Source organism: Coffea eugenioides, chromosome 5 (assembly GCF_003713205.1).
Source record: "Coffea eugenioides isolate CCC68of chromosome 5, Ceug_1.0, whole genome shotgun sequence".
In the NCBI taxonomy this organism is placed as follows: domain Eukaryota; kingdom Viridiplantae; phylum Streptophyta; class Magnoliopsida; order Gentianales; family Rubiaceae; genus Coffea; species Coffea eugenioides.
Genome location: NC_040039.1, coordinates 19,470,601 through 19,494,041, shown reverse-complemented (window position 1 = coordinate 19,494,041; position 23,441 = coordinate 19,470,601).

Genomic DNA, 23,441 nt, shown 5'->3' with positions numbered 1-23,441 from the left:
ACACTCTATCCTTTATTTTCACTTATTTGACTTCCTATGTGCCTTCGTGTGGCTTCATGTGCTTAATTTCATGCCTCTTGAATGTTTATTTCATTTATTTGCTTTATTTGTTTCAAGTTTTGAATGTTTATTTTCGAGCTTGATTTTCATCATTTGAAAGGCTTGAATGCCAAAATTGTAATAGTTAGGTTATTTTTATTTATTTTTATTTCCCCTTTTAGATTGTAGTAGGCCTTCCCCCCTAAAATGTAACAGTTAGGGCCTTAATTGCCTTGTGTGTTCTGCATGTCTATGTGCTATGTGTTTAATCGCTTTCTTAGGTTTTGGCATCTAGATATGCATGCTTATGTGTTATGTGAATTACGTGCTCACATGTCTACTTGCTTTAATTATGCTTATTACTTATATATGTGTGTGATGGATGCAAATGCACGTAACCGTGGCTAGTCCAATGCTAGTCATGGTTGTCCCCTCGAGCTCTTGCAAGTCCAATGCTTGTGAGAGAGCGTAGATGTGGGCTAGTCCAATGCTAGACCCTTAGGAGCCCTTCGCGCGTTAGATCATGATTGTGTGATCACTTCATCTCATGCATATCTTTACTTTTTAGGGCCTTTTTCACCATGTCGCATGACACTTTCCTTATATATGTACACCCCTTCCCCCATATTTTTCCTTATATATGTTACTTGCCCCTTTTGTATGATACATAACATTAGAATTGCATTTCATTCTAGCAATAGGATTAGGGTAGTGCATTTGCTTGATTAGATTAGGGAATAGCCCCTTGGATATGGGATATGGACGAGTTTGGCTTTTCTAACCTTAGCACGCTCGTATTCCCTCTATTAAAAGGGAAAATTGAGTCACGAACATTAGTTCCCCATACCCGACATGATGCATTCCTTTAAGACATGTATAATTATTTTATTCTTTTCCTCTTCTTAGAGTCTCATATTTTAGCATTATTCGTGACCTCTCCAAAGAGTCATTACTGGGCATCACTATTAATGTGATTGGCACCATTCAAACTTTGAAGAGAATTTTGCCCCCCGATGCCCCCTAGGTCTAGGGTTTGCATTCATATAGCACATCCAAATGTGATAAATTCTTTGGTTAAAACAAGAAAATCTTTGACTAAATCACGCAACTAGCCTTGGCTAGGTCGAAGGGGTGCCTTGGATTTCATCCTTGCCTTCCCCTTCGTCAAATGTGACTCCCGAACCTTTTCGTTGGTTTACGTAGACTAGGAGTCGTTTAAAAGGGGTTTCTTTTCTATCTTTTTCCTTTAAAAAATTCATTTTTAGGTGACTTGGTACACCTTAACTCTATACCAAGTGGCGACTCCGATTTTTATTTCAAAAACCCTTTTAAACTATATTCTGGGTCAAATCGTCGCATTTTCAAGTCTCATTTAGACCCATTTTCTTTGTAAATCAAAAATCATTTTTCAAATCAAAAATTTACTTTTTAAACCATTTATTTATTTATTTTTCTTGTAAAAAATGGGGCGCGACAGAAGCTTCAATCACCAGCCACACTCTTTTTCCTCCCTCTCATAGCTTGGCCGAAACACTCCCAAAGGAAGAAGAGCAAAGTTCATCCCATTTCACTTCCATTTTTGCAACCTTTCACTTCAAAATCCTTCACACAACACTTAAACAACTTGGAGAGCAACTCAATCTTGGTGGAGGACATCTTTCTCATGATTTTTCTTGGGTTTTGGAGGTGTAAAATTTCTGATTTCACTCAAAGGAGCAGGAGGCAATCATCCAACCATCTAACCTTGGCTTTAGTGGGTTGATCTTTGCTAGGAAGCTTGTAGCTTCATTGTTATTATTATTGCTTGGATTTAAATGGTTGGAGTGGGCTCTATGAAATCGCACCTTGATGGTATAGGACTGATATGATGATGATGAGTGTTGTTTGTGCTAGTTATGTGATAAACAAGATGAGATTTGTTGGAAAAGTGAAAGGAAAACCGAAGGAAATTGCATAGGAAGCTTGGCCGAAATCTGCCCTGTTTTTCTCAAAACTTTGGTTCGAAATTTTGATACTCAAATGACCTTGAAACTGATGTAGATATGTTATATGGTGTGTGTAGAGAGTTTCTCCCCAAAATTATTTGAATTGGTTGGATAAAAATTGAATTTTGGCAAGAACAAATCTGGAAATTCGTGTAACAGTGGTCCTCTGATAGTGTTCTTTGAACGAACATATCTCTCTGTCTGGATGTCAGAATTGAGTGCCGTCAGTGGCATTCAAAACTAGACATCTGTAGTTTTCTAACAGTTGTATAATGTACCTTCTAATTCAAACTGAGTCATCTGTAGTGATTGATCAAAATCGGCTGCCCTGTTCTGTTAGCCCATCCGAGGGAAAGGTAGATGCTGCAATTTGTGGCTCTATTTTCTCTCATTTGCAAACTGAATTTCAAAACAATTTGTTCTGATGAATTGTAGCCTTATGGTTCTAGTTTCTAATACCACCAATCACGCTCAATTTCAAGTTGTATTGAGTGAGATATAGCCCAATTCCCGAACTGTACCAAAGCTAGAAAACCCTAATTTTGCTAGCCGAATGGACTAGCTTGACTTGGGACATGTTGTTCTAAAAATTTTGGTGTCAATCACCTACAAAATGTATATTAAATGTTTCTTGGGTCTTGGTTTCACAAATGAGTCAGATTGGTTCTCATTTAAGTGAAGTGTACTTGAATTATTTGAAGTGAATCACTTGAAGTGAATATTTAAGTGAAGTGTTTCAATGGTTAATTATGCTATGGTTGCATATGTCGATTGGAGTGAATCTCCTCGACTCCTAGTGGTAATAGTGGGGGACGCCCAAATCTCATTGGCCGACCGACCTTGGACTCGAGCCGACATGGGCTTGGTCAGGAACCTTGGTGAGTCATGGAAAAAATGTAAAAGCTTGATCTACTGGAGAGATCTCGCTTGGCATACTCGAGTAGTATCGCATTATATAAAAGAAGTGTGGGCCCGGAGCAGGGGGAGCAACTGTGAACGGGGAAGAATAAGTGAAGTTCTACGAACTTATAACCTACCCAATTGACGGAGTGTCAACTCGTGGAGGTTTTGGATCGTGCAAGTGGAATATAGCTCCTGAGAGCTCCTGTATCCTTATCAAGTGTGTTTTATTGTTGAAAGTGATTTACTCGAATGTTAAACCTTTCATTCTTGTTCAAGTGCTATTGTTATGTGAACTATGTGTTTTGCATGTGTTAAAACCTTTTGGAAGGAGTTATGGTAAAGCCTACTTGATGGCTCTTTGGACTAGAATTTTGGAATGTATTTTGTTTAGACACCCTTTTGGGAAGTTGTATATTTTGGAAATGAGATGTATCTTGAATTTGTGATGTCAGATTGAATGTTATGTATGGAAATGACTTCGTACCTTTATTCTGACTCTCATTGTTAGTATTAGTCTTTATGTTTGGACTGAATTTGTATTGAGTCCTAGCGAGAGTTAGGCAGGCATCCCGCAGATACCTTTTGGTTCGCCTTAGGGAGAAGTGAGGACGTCACAACATGACCGGTGATCCATCACAATTCATCAAGCTCAAGCCAAAATCAAGTGGAAAAGTGACATTTGGAGATGATAACAAAGCCAAAACAATTGGAGTAGGAGATGTTGGTAAGAATGGTCAAACTTTTGTTCACAATATTCTTTTAGTTGATAATTTGAGTTATGACTTGCTAAGTGTTAGTCAATTATGTGATAGAAATTTGTTTGTGTTGTTCAAAAAGTATGAGTGCCTTGTTCTTGACTCAAAGTTGAATATCATTTTCAAAGAAAAAAGAATATATGACATCTATGTAGTTATTCTTGAAAATGTTGATTCCTCTAACTTTAAATGCCTAAAAGTTTCAAATGAAAACCCTTGGTTGTAGCATATAAGACTTTGTCATTTCAATATGGATTTGTTAAAAGAAATTTTCAAAAAGAAACTTGTTAGAGGTTTGCCAAAAATTAACTTTGAAAAGGACAAAGTTTGTGATGCTTGTCAATTTGGAAAGCAAGTCAAAGTTTCTTTTAAACCCAAGAAATGTGTTTCTACTTCAAGACCTTTGGAGCTTTTATATCTTGATTTGTTTGGTCCTACACAAATTGCTAGCTTGGGTGGTAAAAGATATTGCTTAGTCATTATTGGTGATTATTCTAGATACACTTGGGTGATGTTTCTTGCTCACAAGGATGATACTTTCAAAAATTCTATTTCCCTATTTGTAAAAGTTCAAAATCTGCTTGGGTTGAAAATTGTTAAGATTAGGAGCGACAATGGTTCGAAATTTAAATTTTGTGATTTTTTAAAATTTTGTGATCACAATGGTATTATGTGAGCACCTGTAATTTTCTTAATTTCTAGGTTTTAGTTTCTTTTAATTGCATATTTTTCCCTCATTTTCTTTATTCGAAAAATTTTAAAAATAATTTTTATGAGTAAATATAGTTTTTAGATGATTTTTCTAGTATCGGTTAGTTTTTGAGAAATTAAGAGTGTATACCGGACGTGGGACCCGCTAGTGCGGAAAGTTCGGTAAAATTCGGCCAATTAGGTTAGGTGTTGGATACCGAGTTTATTTTAGCAGGTGTTAAGAGATAACTAGAGGATACTAAGTGAGTTGGTGTGAGAGGGACAAAAGGATAGCCATGCATTAATTGGAGTGACAAGTGTCACTTGGAGATTAATTCTTGTATTTGACCACTATTCACTACTTTACCAATTTATCAAAAATTGACCAAAAATCCTCTTTATTTTCAAGCTTCTTGGCCGGTTCTCTTCAAGAGGAAAAGAAGAAAAACTCTCTCAAATTTCTTGCTCCAAACTTGCTCAATCCAACAAACCAACCGTTTAATCTTGAAAGTTCCCCATAAAAATCCTTCTCTTAGTAGTTGTGAGGTGATTTGTGAAGTTGGTTGGAAGATTAAGGTGCTAAATTGCTCCCTTTCTTGGGTTGTTAAGGTGAGTAGCTAAGGGACCTCTCTTTCCTCTCAATAATGCTTAATTAGTGACTTATGTGAGATGAAGTGATGATATTAGGTGTTGTTTCATGATTTTTGGTAGAAATTGGTGAAGTTTTATATTTATTCATGATTTTTCTGTTTTCATATGATTAATATTGTGTGACCATGGATTATGGTTGGGAATGGTTTAGAATGAAGCCTTAGGGTGTAAATTGTGGCTATTTGCGGAAAATTTCCGCTTTGAAAGGAAATTTCAGAAATTAGGGTTGCAATTGAACCCATTCTTCCCGGTACTGTTTCCCCTATTTAGAGGCCGAGTTAGCCTTGGGTTAAAACATGAAATTTGTAGGGAATAATATTTTATAAATGCCTACAAAATTTCAGGCCAATTGGAGCAACGTAGCCTGTGAAAATACTGAAATACCCCTGCTGCCCTGTTTCTGTCCGAACCTGGTAATCAGCTTTGGTAATTGGTTAATTTGATTGGGAATACTACTGATTTGGTTGTTGATGTCTTCTTAAGAAATATAGCGTGTATCTTAGCTTTCGGATAGCTTTGGAATCACTTGAATTGGACTTTGGTAACCTGAATTATGGTTGTTTAACCAGAATGCGGTTTGCTAACCTGCTTATGCGGTTTTGGTTTGGTACATTGCAATTTTGACTTAGTTACACTACAAACTGGACTGAGTGGTCTTCTTCAACATTGTAGCCCTTTCTGTTAGCTTTGAAATGGTGTATATTGTACCTCCATCCGATAATCTTAGTGACGGTTGTGTCCAATACGCTAAATGACGTCAAAACTGTTTTTGGGTTTTAGGGCTTAACTTTCATTTCCGGTCATTTTCCTAGCTAAATTTTGTTCTTGAATGACTTTGAGCCTATTGAACGGCTGTTGTGATGAATTTATATTGTGTATGACTTTGGGATTGATTGAGGAAAATAATGAAGCCATAAGTTGCTGGGAAAATACGTAAATACAGAGGGCATGCTGCCCAAAATTTTAGCGTTACGCGATTCTTCCAAGTTGAGTTGATCTTGGTAAAAATGATAGGTTTTAGGAGTTGTTTGTAACCCTAGGACCAACTGTTATCCTTTTTGCTCAAAAGTCATATTTTATTCTTTTGTACTAGTACTTGTACTACTAGTACTTAACATGGAAAGGCGTACGACATGTAGTCGAGCCTCACTTGTGCATTCCGTTTACTCAATTTTGGATGTGAAACCTTCAATTGGTTTACTTTGATGATTTTAGGGTTTCTTGGCGATTAAAGCCAATCTGAAGTGAAAACTTTTGAAGTATCTGTACTTGAACCGGTGAGTGTACCACTCCCCTCATTTGCTGCTTAACTTGATTTTTGCCCTGCAATCTGTGATTTAAATGACTGCACTATCTGTTTATTCTGTTTGAGACGAGGGTGTACTTTATCACACTCGTTCTCTTGTCTGTCCATATGCCTATTTACTGTTAATCTGTTAACTGTATCTGAATCTGTTCGGACGTCGTTTGGAGGCTGGTATCTAACGACTTTTCTGTGATCTCTGAGCTCAACACCTGTGGCTAGTTACTCAAGTCGGGCCGGCAAGGGCCTGGTCGATTAGATAACGAACCACGGTAGTCTGTTTCAGGAATCTTTGGGTATTGGGACCCTTAATTCCGGTATACTCGAGTATTACCACTTCTGTTCTGTTTGGCGTTCGGGCCCGGTAGGGGTATGTTTGGTGGACGGAAATTGGTGTAAAATGGGGTCTACGGATATGTTGGTTCTATGTACGTTGACGGAGAGTCAACGGGTTTGGATCAAGTACTGCACATGGAAATCTGACTCCTGAGAGCCACATGTATCCTTTCCCTTTGAATCATTATGTCTAACTGTTTTCCTTTAAATCTGGTATATGTATCTGACTGGTTAACGTGAAAGGCCATGATTTTTCCCCTATATGATTGGTACCTCAATGAGCGTAAGCTTACCCCTTTCTGTTGCTTTTGTTTTCCTTACAGGGAACCACTTTTGGGGACTATGATGTTTTGAAGCACGAGTTGAGCTAGTTTTAATATCTTTTGTAAAGCTCCTCGATAGTTGGAAAAACCCTAAATGTATTTTGATCCAATTATCTTCCTTTTGTTTTGTAAATTACAAAAGTATGTGTATAACACTGTTTAACCCTGTTTATGTGTCCTTCCGAGTTATATGACATGGCACCCACTATTCATCGACGGTTTTGATTTTCGTTTGGCTATTTTGAAATTTTGACTTGTTTGAGCGCGCTTTTATTTTCCCAGAACGTTTTAGATTGTGTTTAACTGCACCGTTAGTCCTGGCGAGAGTTGGGCAGGCAGTCCACTAACCTCTTTAGTCCGCCTTAGGGGAAGGTGGGGCTGTCACATATTACACATGAATTTTCAGTTGCAAGAACTCCTAAACAAAATGGTGTTTTCGAAAGAAAGAATAGAACTCTTCAAGAAGCCGCAAGAACCATATTAAATGAATACAACTTGCCAAAATATTTTAGGGCCGAAGCCGTAAATACGGCTTGTTATGCAATGAACAGAGTTCTCTTGAGACCAATTTTAAACAAAACTTCTTATGAGTTATTTTTTGGTAAAAAGTCAATTGTGAGATATTTCAAAGTTTTTGGTTGCACATGCTTTATTTTAAATATCAAGGAACATCTTGAAAATTTTGATAAGAAATCCGATGAAGGTATTTTCTTGGGATGTTGTGAAAACAAAAGAGGATTTAGTGTCACGCCCCGAGCCCGCACGTGCCAGTCACATGACATCCGCTGTACTCCCGAGTCCAACTCAGGAATACAAGGCTACATTAACTAATTTACTTTAACAGTACTAAATAATTTAACTAAATAAAGTGCGGTACATATTACATATCAAGGACAGTCCACGAATATTCAAGACGTTCGTACATTTATTGAAACAGCGGAAACAAAAGTAAATAAGGCTAACAACTAGAAGTAGCTAGCTTGCCTACTTCTATTCGTCTAATGCTAATAAAATTCATCCTCAGGGTCTTCTACGTAGACCAATTCATACTCTTCAGAATCTGCAAAAATGGTAAGAAGTGGGTTGAGCGACACATCGCTCAGTAGGTAATATTTACCCCTCTGTTGGACCATGCACTCTTGGTTTTATAGATACATATACAAATATAAGTATAACTCAAATCGTTTCCATATCATTCACATCTGTAATTTTGAAAGTAACGTCATTTGTAAAGCAACCAGCAGTAAATAAGGACAAACAATTTAAAAGCATCTTATTGATAGTTGCACATGAGAAATTGTAAAGTCATAAATCATTTCGTCTCAAGTCACAAATCTCTTCATATCTATTCGTAAATCAACTCATATCAGTTCATAAGCCTCATTTCAAATCAGTTCATAAATCATTCCATATCAGCTCATAAATCATTCTTTCAGATCAGTTCATAGCAAGTACATGTAATGACCGGCTACTGAGTACTCAGCCTAGAGATTAAACCCCTACTAGGTGGGCGACCAATAAGTTTCATGACTACCGATTGGTCTCATTTATATTTGGGTCAATCGGCCGGACTCTATACCAGGCTACCATGGCGATTAGACAGGACTATAGCCCCTACCGTCTGTTCCATGACTGCTCTAAGCTTCACTTGTCAAAATTCAGTTCATATATCGTATACATAAATCTTTGCTTTCATAAAAGATTCAGCTCATTTTGTATATAAGAACATATCCAAACATTTCAAATAAGTCACATGGTCCATTTTTGTATAGTAAAATATAACTTTCATAAATATCCAAGTAAGGCATTTAATCAACCACCTTTCGAGTCAACACCACAAAATAGGATTGAAAACAAGCATTTCATTTTGCACATTTAAAATCTCAGAAGGGTAAGTACCACCTACCTCTGTTTGGCTGCTCGAGTGGAACTACCTTAGGTCCTTGTATCGTACCTATCAAATGCATAGGTCCCCTAATTAGTTGCTACTTCCTATAGATGCATAAATATACAACTTCTAAGTAAGTACAAGATTCATATCTAGACTATTATATAGACCCTAATAGCATTTTTCCTTAAATTGAATGATTTCAATGTTTGGAAAGTTTCCTAATTTGGAATGTCTCTATTTTTAGAAAGTTTCCCCTTTTGGAAAGTTTCTTAATTTGGACGGTTCCCACTTTGTAAAGTTTCCTAATTGAACAGAGAATAATTACTCATAATCCTGTTTATTATCTTGAGTATTGTCTTACTATACATATTTATAATTTATAATTATTCATTATTATTATTATTATTATCGTTCTCGTCGTCGCTACTTTATTTGATTACCACTTATATATCTATTTGTTACTTAGTTACTATTACCTTTCACTTTATTTCCACTTTTAAGCGTGTGTAAGTATTATTATTATTTATGTATACATGTACACATATATTGACTCATTATAGTTATTGTCTTAGTTTATTCCGCTTGTATTTATATTTATATTTACATTGATATCCTTAATTTATTTCCTCCATGCCTATATTGTTATTATTCTTACTACCATTGTTTTATTAGCTATTATTATTATTATTATTACTATTATTATTATTATTATCATTATTATTATTATTATCATGATTTTAAGCATCTAGTTTAACAATTTAGAACTTACCTTACACGGTCTAAATTGACTTAATAAGGTTAGATTAAGATGTTGTAGATTTTCATTTAAGTATCTTAGACGTAATTAATTAAGTATAAATTTTACATAACTAACCTTTCAATTCTAACAATTATCTTCAATTGGGTCCTGAATTTTAATATTCACCATATACTATAAAAAATGGACTAGTTATATTTAAAATTATTTATTAAAAACTTACTAAATTTTTATACTATAGTTTGGTCCAAGTTTAAATTGCATCCCTTATTACTTGTTTATTTTTTTGTTTATTATTATCATTATTTATTTTTATTTTTATTTTTTTTCTCAGGTGGGGTCCATGGTTGGCCAAAAGGCCAACCATCTTTGACTAACACTTGCTGGCGACCCTCTGCTTCCATTGGTTGGCTGAAAGGCCAACCATGGCTTTTATTCATTGTCTCCAGCACTTGCTGGCGACAACCTCTTTAAATTTTTTTTTTTTAAAATTTTTGTTTTGCTTCGGTCTTGGGTTGGCCGAAAGGCCAACCTTTGGTATTCTTCCTGTGGCGTTGCCTCTGCAACGCCTAGCCGAAACAGAGCAGCGGCAGCCGCCGCCGCTCTTCCCTTTCCTCTTTTTTTTTTTTTTTTAAAAAACAGATTCAAACACCCTATAATATCAGGATTAAAAACACCCCCCTATTTCTATTAATCCAGATGTGAATCTTATCGAAACACATATATATATAAACCTATATAGCAACAATACATGTCCATAAGATTTCCTAGAACGATTAATACAACTACTAAAACTTAAAAGAGAGGTTTTCTTGCGTGAACTCGAGACTTACAGGTTTAGGTGCCTAGTCGTCAGATTGATTGACAATGTCGCCTGCTTCTCCTTCTCTCCTCTCTGACGGCTCTTGCTCTAGGGAGGCAGACGAGAAAAGGTAAGGTTTAGCTTATTTTTTCTGTCTAGGATTTCAATAAAACCCTAAACCTAGTACTACTTATATTAGTACCCCTTAATTAACTATTTAACCTAACCTGCAATTATTTTTACTATTACCAAGGGTAAATTACCATTTAATTTAATTGGGCAAGATAACAAAAATGGGCCAAAAATCGTGGGTTTTACATTCTACCCCCCTTACAAAAAGTTTCGTCCTCGAAACTTCCGTACCTTGATCAAAAAGATATAGGTACCTATTCCGCATGTCCTCTTCTAACTCCCACATTGCCTCTCGTGGTGTATGGTTCGTCCATTGTACCTTGACATAGGGTATGGTCCTTCTCCTTAGGACCTGATTCTTTTGATCTACTATTCTTAAAGGAACTTCCTCCACTGATAAGTTCTCCTTCACCTCGACGGGTTGGTCCTCCAAAATATGACTCGGTTCTGACACATACCTCCTTAGTTGGGAGACATGGAACACGTTATGTATCCTTGACAAAGCAGGTGGGAGAGCTAGTCGGTACGCTAGAGGTCCAACTCTATCCAGTATTTCATAAGGTCCCTAATGCCTTGGACTTAACTTGCCACTTCGTCCAAATCTCATTACTCCCTTGGTAGGGGACACTTTCAAATATACATTTTCTCCCGGTTGGAACTCAAAAGTCTTCTCTTTAAATCCGCCCAACTCTTATTTCGGTCCTGAGCTACCTTTACTCTTCCTCGAATGATCTTAATTTTCTCCAAAGTTCGTTCCACCAAATCAGGGCCAGTGATCAGTTTCTCACCTATTTCATCCCAATATAAGGGTGATCTACACTTTCGCCCGTACAACGCTTCAAATGGTGCCATACCTATCCCGCTATGATAGCTTTTATTGTACAAAAACTCCACTAGTTGCACCAACCTATCCCAACTATCTGAGAAGTTTAGAATACAAGCTCTTAGAATGTCCTCCAATGTTGATACGATCCTCACAATCTATCCATTCATTTGGGGGTGAAAGGCGGTATTTAGTCTTTAAGTATCACTCCCTATAATCTCTTGGTGGGTCGACCCAAGTCTAGATGTGAATTTAGGGTCCTCATCCGACACTACTTTCACAATTCATTTTAGACTAGATATCACACTCTCCCCCTTTTTAAAGGTTTCGCCCTCGAAACCCAGAAAACATAAACATCGAAACAAGTTAACAAAATTTCTAATGTTCTTGCAATACATCTTGGGAATTATTCCCGCAATGTCAAAATTGGATTCCCTTATTTAATTCCATCAAACTTCTGCTGCGCACTCTTATTTTCTTAATACCTTCCATCTTCATATTTATATAGCTCAGATGGTCATAATATCTCTCACAAATCCCGCATTCTAAATATCGACTTATAATGCTCTATAAAGATCAACCTATAGAAAAGATACCAGAGGCTCTAACAGTACCATTTCTTCTTTTGTCACACATTTTGTCACAACTTACTTATCCACTATCACAAAATAATCCTTATCTCGATATATGGGTTCCTGCCCACTATATTTGTAATTGGTGATAGAAATCCCTTATTTCCCTCAAATTTCATATCTATCTCATTTCAAATTCCAAAGAGATCAATAATACCTGAAATAGCATCACTCCTATTTTCAGATCTTATAACCTAAAACTGTCATGGGAATCTTATTTCCTTTGGTCATTTTTTTTTCCTAGCTCAATTCAATTTTTGAAATTATTAATATCTCAAATATCATTTCACAAACTTCTTGATGATACAAAAATTTAGAAAATTTTATGCAAAAATTATTGTCAAATTCTCATATTTGAATATAATAACTTTATCATAACTTTGGTAAAATATTTATCTATGTATAGAATTTCGAACTCATACAAGTTTAGAAACTGAAAGTGTTTGAAATACATAAGTCAACTAACTATACTTCTTACAGCATTAGAATTTAGGGTACAAAGAGAATTTATCAAGAATTATTGTTAGATTTTTCTACACAATAAGGAAAAAATATTTTTTTTTTGTAGAATACTTTTATCTAAAGCTCTTTTGAGATTGGGTGGGTATAATAAAAAAAAAATATATATATATATTTTGCACAAGATTGTAGGATATAATTATTCAATACAGTTAGTCTTTTTTTTTCATATAGATATATACATATATATTTAGAAACTATATTTACCAAGCAACTATAAGGTAAAGGTACATATTTAAAAAAAAAATTTGATTAAAAACTATTTGTGCAATTAAAATTTTTGTTTCACTGTTTATTCATTTTTAGGGAAAAAGTATGTAAAATTATATATTGTAAGAAATTTATAAAATATGTATTACTTGATCATGATGTAATAATACCAAAACTAATAATATCAGCTAGTTTAATAAATGTCTTGAGCATTAGATCTAATTATCGTAAACCTCAAATAAGTCAACAAAATTCCAAGATCCAACGTGTATTGCTTGCATTCGATGACATCATATTGTTGATCATTCATACTTTCATTGTGCACTCTAATTTCCTCAATATTTTCAGTTTCCTCTATACTAGCCTTCAACTAGACATAAGATTATCCATAGATCTGACATCCTAGATGATAAACTTGAAATGTACTATAGAGATCAAAACTTGCAAAAAGAACACCCTAAATACCCTTTTATTATTATTATTATTATTTGGTAAGTGTCAATCATATCTGGCAGGTGGGCTTGGTTACCTTTTCAACTTAACATATACATATAGTCACCACTTACTTACTAACAGTAATCATCATCTCAACACCTGAGTTCATTCCAGTAAATTCGCAACCTAAAATTCTAATACCATTAACTTTTATGGAGTCACTTATTTTCTTTTAATCCCTTATCCATTTCATTCCAATTCTCAAAATCACAATTATCTTCAGTATCTTTATACCTACCTCCAACAATCACCACTTGAACTATAATACCACAAAATATCATAGGAATCTCTTGATCTGTTTGGCATCTCCTTTCCATTTCCAAAATCATTAATATCCAAACATCATTTCTCACACTTTCGGATCACAAAACCTAAGCTCTGATACCACTAAAAAATCACAGCAATCTCTTATTTCTTTTGATCTATTTTTCCATCTCCTCCTAATTTCCAATAGACAATACTTCAAATACACAAAATATTTCCTACACGTCCGACATCTTAAACGTAGAGTGTACTACCAAAATTACATCCAAAAAAAGAACATCATAAACACCAATTGTACCATTTCAACTATTCATACATGCAAATTTTCAAGCCTATTTATTTAGTCACAATTGATCATTTCCTAGGGTATACTTCATCTAAAGAGTAAACCGTACCTCAAACTCTGTTATCATTAAATATTATGAACATCTCTTATTTCACAATATTCTATCCAACCTCATTCCCATTTTCTAAAATCACTAATATTACAAATATCATTCAACATACATCTAGATCGCATAACCTAAACTTTGATAACATTAAAAATCACATGAATCTCTTATTTTTTTAATCCTCTTTTTCTTTTCATCACATTTCAATTCTCAAAACCCCTAATACCTCAAAAACCATTTCACATACTTCCGGACCATATAATCTAGTCTCTGATACCACTAAAAATGTCACGCCCCGAGCCCGCACGTGCCCGTCACATGACATCCGCCGTACTCCCGAGTCCCACTCAGGAATACAAGGCTACATTAACTAATTTACTTTAACAGTACTAAATAATTTAACTAAATAAAGTGCGGTACATATTACATATCAAGGACAGTCCACGAATATTCAAGACGTTCGTACATTTATTGAAACAGCGGAAACAAAAGTAAATAAGGCTAACAACTAGAAGTAGCTAGCTTGCCTACTTCTATTCGTCTAATGCTAATAAAAGTCATCCTCAGGGTCTTCTACGTAGACCAATTCATACTCTTCAGAATCTGCAAAAATGGTAAGAAGTGGGTTGAGCGACACATCGCTCAGTAGGTAATATTTACCCCTCTGTTGGACCATGCACTCTTGGTTTTATAGATACATATACAAATATAAGTATAACTCAAATCGTTTCCATATCATTCACATCTGTAATTTTGAAAGTAACGTCATTTGTAAAGCAACCAGCAGTAAATAAGGACAAACAATTTAAAAGCATCTTATTGATAGTTGCACATGAGAAATTGTAAAGTCATAAATCATTTCGTCTCAAGTCACAAATCTCTTCATATCTATTCGTAAATCAACTCATATCAGTTCATAAGCCTCATTTCAAATCAGTTCATAAATCATTCCATATCAGCTCATAAATCATTCTTTCAGATCAGTTCATAGCAAGTACATGTAATGACCGGCTACTGAGTACTCAGCCTAGAGATTAAACCCCTACTAGGTGGGCGACCAATAAGTTTCATGACTACCGATTGGTCTCATTTATATTTGGGTCAATCGGCCGGACTCTATACCAGGCTACCATGGCGATTAGACAGGACTATAGCCCCTACCGTCTGTTCCATGACTGCTCTGAGCTTCACTTGTCAAAATTCAGTTCATATATCGTATACATAAATCTTTGCTTTCATAAAAGATTCAGCTCATTTTGTATATAAGAACATATCCAAACATTTCAAATAAGTCACATGGTCCATTTTTGTATAGTAAAATATAACTTTCATAAATATCCAAGTAAGGCATTTAATCAACCACCTTTCGAGTCAACACCACAAAATAGGATTGAAAACAAGCATTTCATTTTGCACATTTAAAATCTCAGAAGGGTAAGTACCACCTACCTCTGTCTGGCTGCTCGAGTGGAACTACCTTAGGTCCTTGTATCGTACCTATCAAATGCATAGGTCCCCTAATTAGTTGCTACTTCCTATAGATGCATAAATACACAACTTCTAAGTAAGTACAAGATTCATATCTAGACTATTATATAGACCCTAATAGCATTTTTCCTTAAATTGAATGATTTCAATGTTTGGAAAGTTTCCTAATTTGGAATGTCTCTATTTTTAGAAAGTTTCCCCTTTTGGAAAGTTTCTTAATTTGGACGGTTCCCACTTTGTAAAGTTTCCTAATTGAACAGAGAATAATTACTCATAATCCTGTTTATTATCTTGAGTATTGTCTTACTATACATATTTATAATTTATAATTATTCATTATTATTATTATTATTATCGTTCTCGTCGTCGCTACTTTATTTGATTACCACTTATATATCTATTTGTTACTTAGTTACTATTACCTTTCACTTTATTTCCACTTTTAAGCGTGTGTAAGTATTATTATTATTTATGTATACATGTACACATATATTGACTCATTATAGTTATTGTCTTAGTTTATTCCGCTTGTATTTATATTTATATTTACATTGATATCCTTAATTTATTTCCTCCATGCCTATATTGTTATTATTCTTACTACCATTGTTTTATTAGCTATTATTATTATTATTATTACTATTATTATTATTATTATCATTATTATTATTATTATCATGATTTTAAGCATCTAGTTTAACAATTTAGAACTTACCTTACACGGTCTAAATTGACTTAATAAGGTTAGATTAAGATGTTGTAGATTTTCATTTAAGTATCTTAGACGTAATTAATTAAGTATAAATTTTACATAACTAACCTTTCAATTCTAACAATTATCTTCAATTGGGTCCTGAATTTTAATATTCACCATATACTATAAAAAATGGACTAGTTATATTTAAAATTATTTATTAAAAACTTACTAAATTTTTATACTATAGTTTGGTCCAAGTTTAAATTGCATCCCTTATTACTTGTTTATTTTTTTGTTTATTATTATCATTATTTATTTTTATTTTTATTTTTTTTCTCGGGTGGGGTCCATGGTTTGCCAAAAGGCCAACCATCTTTGACTAACACTTGCTGGCGACCCTCTGCTTCCATTGGTTGGCTGAAAGGCCAACCATGGCTTTTATTCATTGTCTCCAGTACTTGCTGGCGACAACCTCTTTAAATTTTTTTTTTTTTAAAATTTTTGTTTTGCTTCGGTCTTGGGTTGGCCGAAAGGCCAACCTTTGGTATTCTTCCTGTGGCGTTGCCTCTGCAACGCCTAGCCGAAACAGAGCAGCGGCAGCCGCCGCTGCTCTTCCCTTTCCTTTTTTTTTTTTTTTTAAAAAACAGATTCAAACACCCTATAATATCAGGATTAAAAACACCCCCCTATTTCTATTAATCCAGATGTGAATCTTATCGAAACACATATATATATAAACCTATATAGCAACAATACATGTCCATAAGATTTCCTAGAACGATTAATACAACTACTAAAACTTAAAAGAGAGGTTTTCTTGCGTGAACTCGAGACTTACAGGTTTAGGTGCCTAGTCGTCAGATTGATTGACAATGTCGCCTGCTTCTCCTTCTCTCCTCTCTGACGGTTCTTGCTCTAGGGAGGCAGACGAAAAAAGGTAAGGTTTAGCTTATTTTTTCTGTCTAGGATTTCAATAAAACCCTAAACCTAGTACTACTTATATTAGTACCCCTTAATTAACTATTTAACCTAACCTGCAATTATTTTTACTATTACCAAGGGTAAATTACCATTTAATTTAATTGGGCAAGATAACAAAAATGGGCCAAAAATCGTGGGTTTTACATTTAGGGTCTATAATAGAAAGACTCTTGTTATAGAAGAAGTCCTACATGTTACATTTAATGAATCTAATGATGATATTTTCAAGAGTTGTTTGTGAGGATGATGATGTAGTGTTCAAGAAGGATTTAAGAAACTCACAATTCATGATCAAAACAATGCTCCATTAGAAGAAATTCAAAGGAAGAGGATCTTTAAGAGAATCAAGCTGTGACAGCCCCACCTCACCCTAGGGCGAACCAAAGGGTTCGGCGGACCGCCTGCCCAGTTCTCGCCAGGACTATGGAGTCGATTCACACAAACCCTATATAGTACGCGTGAGAACTCAACGAAAACGAACAATTGGAGACCACCAAGGGTTAAACAGAGCTTACCAAACCATACGGAAGTACGGGATGTCGATTAAACACTTATACATATATTTACATCGGAGTCTTGAACCAATGAACCAAAATACAAGCCAGAGTATTCACACTACACAAAATACAATTAGGGTTTCAGTTACAGAGGAGCATAAACAAAAGAAGTCCTACAACTAGCTCAACTCTTTTCTTCCAAAAATCTTGGTTTCAAAACATGGAACCCTGTAAGGAAAACAAAGGTAACAGAAAGGGGTGAGCTTGCGCTCAATGAGGTACCAGACATATAGCAGTAAAATCATGGCATTTCACGTTTAACAAATCAGGTACACATGGCAGATGTAAAATAAAGTAGTTAGACACAATGATTCAAATAGGAAGGATATAGGTGGCTCTCAGGAGCCAAATTCCCATTTGCTTCACCGAAGCTTGATCGAAATAATAGTTGACACTCCGTCAACGCTAAAGGAGTAACCGATACCGTAGACTCCACTTTCTCCGATTCCTTCCACCTCACATACCCCTACCGGGCCCGAACTCCAATCAGTTCAGAAATGGTAATACTCGAGTATACCGGAATCAAGGGTCTCAATACCCAAAGATCCCAAAACAGACTATCGTGGTTCGTTATCTAATCGACTAGGTCCCTTGCCGGCTCGACTCGAGTAACTAGCCACGGGTATTGAGCTCAGAGGTCACAGAAAGGTCGTTGGATATCAGCCTCCAAACGACGTCCGAACAGATACAGATACAGATAACAGATTCAAATTTTGCACAGTAAATTGGCATATGACCAGACAAGAGAACGAGTGTGATAAAGTACACCCTCGTCTCAAACAGAATAAACAGATAGTACATTCGGTCATATCACAGATTGCATATACAGACCCCAAGTTAATCAACAAATAAGGGGAGTGGTACACTCACCGGTTCAAGTACGGATACTTCAAAAGTTTTCACTTCAAACTGGCTTTAATCGCCAAGAAACCCTAAAAGAACCAAAGTAAAACAATTGAGGGTTTCACATCCAAAATCGAGTAAACAGCATACACAAGTGAGGCTCGACTACTAGTCGTATGCCTCGCCAAATAATTACTAATACAAGGGTGCAAAACATGATTTTGAAAACAAAAGTAACGAGAGGACCTAGGGTTTGAACGACCCAAAAAGCCCTTCATTTCTTTCGAAAGGCAACTCAAACCTAAAGAGACTAAACGGCCTAGAAAAATTGGACAGCATTTCTCCTGAATTTGCTTACTTTTCCAGCCATCATGGCTTCATTATTTTCCTCAATCAAGCCCAAAGTCACACGCAATATAAATTCATCACAACAGACGTTCAATAGGCTCAAAGTCATTCAAGTACAAAATTTAGCTAGGAAAATGTCCGGAAATGAAAGTTAAGCCCTAAAATCCAAAACAGTTTTGACGTCATTTAGCGTATTGGACACAACCGGTGCTACGATTATCGGATTGAGGTACAATATACACCTTTTCGAAGCTAACAGAAAGGGATACAATGTTATAGAAGGTCACTCAGTCCCGTTTGCAGTGAAACTAGGTCAAAAGTTCAATGTACCAAACCAGAACCGTATAAACAGGTTAACAAACCGCATTCTGGTTAAATAACCATAATTCAGGCTACCAAAGTCAAATTCACTTGATTCCAAATCCATCTGAAAGCTAAGATACTAGGATATATTTCTTAAGAAGACATAAACAACCAAATCAGTAGTATTCCTGGTCAAAACAACTAATTACAGAAGCTGATTAGCATGTTCGGGTAGAAACAGGACAGCAGGGGTAATTCGGTCTTTTCACAGGTTACTTTGCTCTGATTGAGCTGAAATTTTGTAGGTATCTATAAAATATCATTCCCTACAACTTTCATGTTTTAATCCAAGGCTAATTAGGCCTCTAACTATGAGTAACAGTACCAGGCAGAATGGGTTGAATTGAAACCCTAATTTCCAGAATTTCCTTTCAATGCGGAAATTTTCCGCGATTAACCACAACTTACACCCTCTAGCTTCATTCTAGATCATTTCCAACCATCATACATGGCCACACAATAGTAATCATAGTAAAACAGAAAAATTCAAGAATAAATATAAAAGTCACCAATCTCAACTAAAATCAAGAAATTTTTCACCAAATCACATCTTTAGCCACCATAAGTCATTAATTTGACATTATCAATACCAAGGAAAGAATTCCCTAGCTACTCACCTTGCAACCTCTTCAAAGGAAGCTACTTAGCACCAATTTCTTCCAAATCACTTCACCAAGAACCTTAATCCTACCTAGAGAAGAGTTTTTATGCAGTGATTTGAAGTTTTATCGGTTGGATTTGAAGATTGCAGCAAGTTATGGAAGGAAAATGTTGAAGGTTTTTCTCTCTTTTCTCTCCAAGAAATTCGGCCAAGAGAAGGATGAAAGTGATGAATTTTTGGTCAATTTTAGTTAATTGGTAAAGGTAAGTAAAATGGTCAAAGTCAAGAGTAAACCACAAGGTGACACTTGTCACCCTTATTTAATGCAACTCTATCCTTTTGTCTCTCCAATGATAATCCATCTAGGTAACTTCTAATAATCTCTTCACACCTGATAAATTAAACCCGGTATACACAACTTAACCTAATTGACCGAATTTTATCAAACTTACTGCACTAACGGGTCCCACGCCCGGTATCCACTTCTAAAATCTCATAAGCTAACTTATACTCGGAAAAATGATTTCAAAACCATCTTTACTCATAAAATTTATTTTCACAATTTTTTGAATAAATAAAATGTGGAAAAGCGTGCAATTAATAGAAAATAAAACCTAGCAATTAAGAAAATTACGGGTCCTCACACAAGCATTAGAAGAAAATGACAAAAATGTTGGTACACCTAGGGATCTTCCAAGAGGTTGGAAATTTATTCAAAATCATCCTAAGGAGCTTATTATTGGTGATCCATCCGAAAAGGTAAAAACTCATTCCTCCTCTAAACAATTGATGGATAATTTTGCCTTAGTCTCACATTTTGAACCTAAAAATGTTGTTGATGCTTTGAGAGATGAAAACTGGATTTTAGCCATAGAAGAGGAACTAAATCAATTTGAAATAAATAAGATTTGGACACTAGTTGAAAGACCTCAAAATCATCCTATTATTGGCACAAAATGGGTTTTTAGAAATAAAATGAATGACAAGGGTGAAGTTGTGAGAAATAAGGCTAGACTTGTAGCTAAGGGGTATACTCAAGAAGAAGGAATAGATTTTGATGAAATATTTGCTCCCGTAACTAGATTAGAATTAATTAGAATGTTCTTAGCATTTGCATGTTTCAAGGATTTTAAATTGTTTCAAATGGATGTTAAAAGTGCTTTCTTAAATGGTTTTATTGATCAAGAGGTTTATGTTGACCAACCTCCCGACTTTGAAAATGAAACATATTCAAATCATGTGTTTAAACTTTCAAAAGCTTTGTATGGATTAAAACAAGCTCCAAGAGGTATGAACGTTTAAGTGATTTTTTGGTTGAGAATGGTTTTAAAAGGGGAATACCACTCTTTTCACTAAACAAAGTTCCAATGATCTTCTAATTGTACAAATATATGTTGATGATATTATCTTTGGTGCTACTAATGAGTGTTTGTGCAATGATTTTTCCACTATTATGCAAAATGAGTTTGAGATGAGTATGATGGGAGAGTTGAATTTCTTCCTTAGGCTCCAAGTGGTTCAAACTCAAGAAGGTACATTCGTCAATCAAACTAAGTACACCAAGGAATTGCTCAAAAGATTTAGAATGGAAGATTCAAAGCAAGTTGGAACGCCTATGTGCACATCTACCAAATTTGACAAGGATGAAGAAGGTATAAAAATTGATGAGAAGAAGTATAGAGGTATGATTGGAAGTTTACTTTATTTAACCGCAAGTAGACCTGATATTATGTTTGTTGTTTGCTTGTGTGCTCATTTCCAATCTTGTCCAAAGGAATCTCACTTAATTGCTGTGAAAAGAATCATTAAATATTTGATGGGAATCTTGAACTATGGTCTTTGGTATCTTAAGTGCCATGAATTTAGCTTATGTGGCTTTTCAGATGCTGATTTTGGTGGATGTAGAATAGGTAGAAAAAACAGAAGTGCTACATGTCACTTTCTTGGTAATTGCTTGTTGTCATGGTTTAGTAAGAAACAAAATGCTATCTCCTTGTCTATGGCCGAAGCGGAATATGTTGCCGTCAGTGCATGTTGTGCTCAATTGTTGTGGATGAAAAGTGATGAGAACATGAAGATTGTCCAAGCAAATCGATTTATTAGCTAATTAGTCCAAGTTGTGTTATTTATTTGGTGGTGTTAAGCAAGGGTTTGTTTGTCATTTACCTTGTCAAATTGAGTCATTTATTAGGGATTAAAAATTCGGTCAAACCTTGTTTTGAATAGCCGAATTAAATTGGTTATTAGTTTAGTGAATAAGTGAATCCAATTCACTTTAGGGTTTCTAGTTTAAGTGAATCCAATTCACTTTAGGTCTAGTTTAAGTGAATCCAATTCACTATAGGTTGTCAAGTGTATGGCTATATATAGTCAAGGCAAGGGACCTTTCAAAATCATTTTTCAATCAATAAAATTTGTGAGTTTCACTTTCTCTTTTACAAGAGAGCTCCTTTGAATATTTGAGAATCTTTCTCAAGTTATTCATACCGAACTTATCAATCAAGTAACTCCTTGGTTGTGGCGTTCTACTACCTACAATTTGGTTTGCTAATTCGTTAAGTCGTGGGTTGAAATTGTATCAATATTATTTGCCACTTAGAGGGTTAGATTGGGTCAAATTCTTTGCTGCCAAACCGTTGGTGTCGTTGTCTAGATCGTGTCGAAGTACGTATCACATCTGTCGCGCCCCACTTTTTGGAAAAAATAAAATAATTGTTTTTTTGTTGAATTTTATTGATTTGGGAAAAATGAATTTTGTTGATAAAAACAAAAATGGGTCTAAATGGGACTTTTGAAAATGCGACGATTTGACCCAAGAAAAATAGTTCAAAAAGGGTTTTTATATGAAAAATGGAGTCGCCACTTGGTATAGAGTTAGGGTGTACCAAGTCACCCAAAAAGTGAATTTTTAAAGGAAAAAAAAGTAAAAAAACCCTTTTGAATGACTCCTAGTCCACGCAAACAAAGAAAAAGGTTCGGGAGTCACATTTGACGAAGGGGGAGGCAAGGATAAAAATCCAAGGCACCCCTTCGACCTAGCCAAGGCTAGTTGCGTGATTTAACCCCTATTTTCCTATATTTTCTACCCAAAGTATGTATTGCAAACTGGATATGACTAATGAATGAGAAATGCAATCTTAAGTCTAGAGATGTCTCTGATGAGGCTCTTGATCCCATTCACATGAATTGTGAAGGTCAATAAGGAGAGACCTCATAGAAAACCATGAACGATGCAAATGAGGACTCAAATGAGAGTGTAAGTGTGCAAAGTGTAGAAAAAAAAAAAGGTGCATGTGTGCAATTTGAAAGTATTTGTGTGCAAATGAATAAAAACATAAATGCTCGTGTGCAAGTGAATGAAAATAGTAAATATATAAGTAAAATAGGTGCAATGTGTGAAGTGAAAAGTAAAGAAAGTGAATGAGTGTGTAAGTATGACATGTGGATTTAAAATATATAATTAGTGAGGAAAATAGTAAAAAAAATGATATGAAAATGCATGAACTTAGAGGAATGCATCAAGTTGGGTACGGGAATGACCTCTAGTTTTTGTGATTTTAATTTTCCCTTTGATTAGAAGGAAAAACTAGCGTGCTAAGGCTATTTTGAAGCCACACTCGCTCGTTTCCCTTACCCAAGGGGGTTTTCACGCAAATGGACC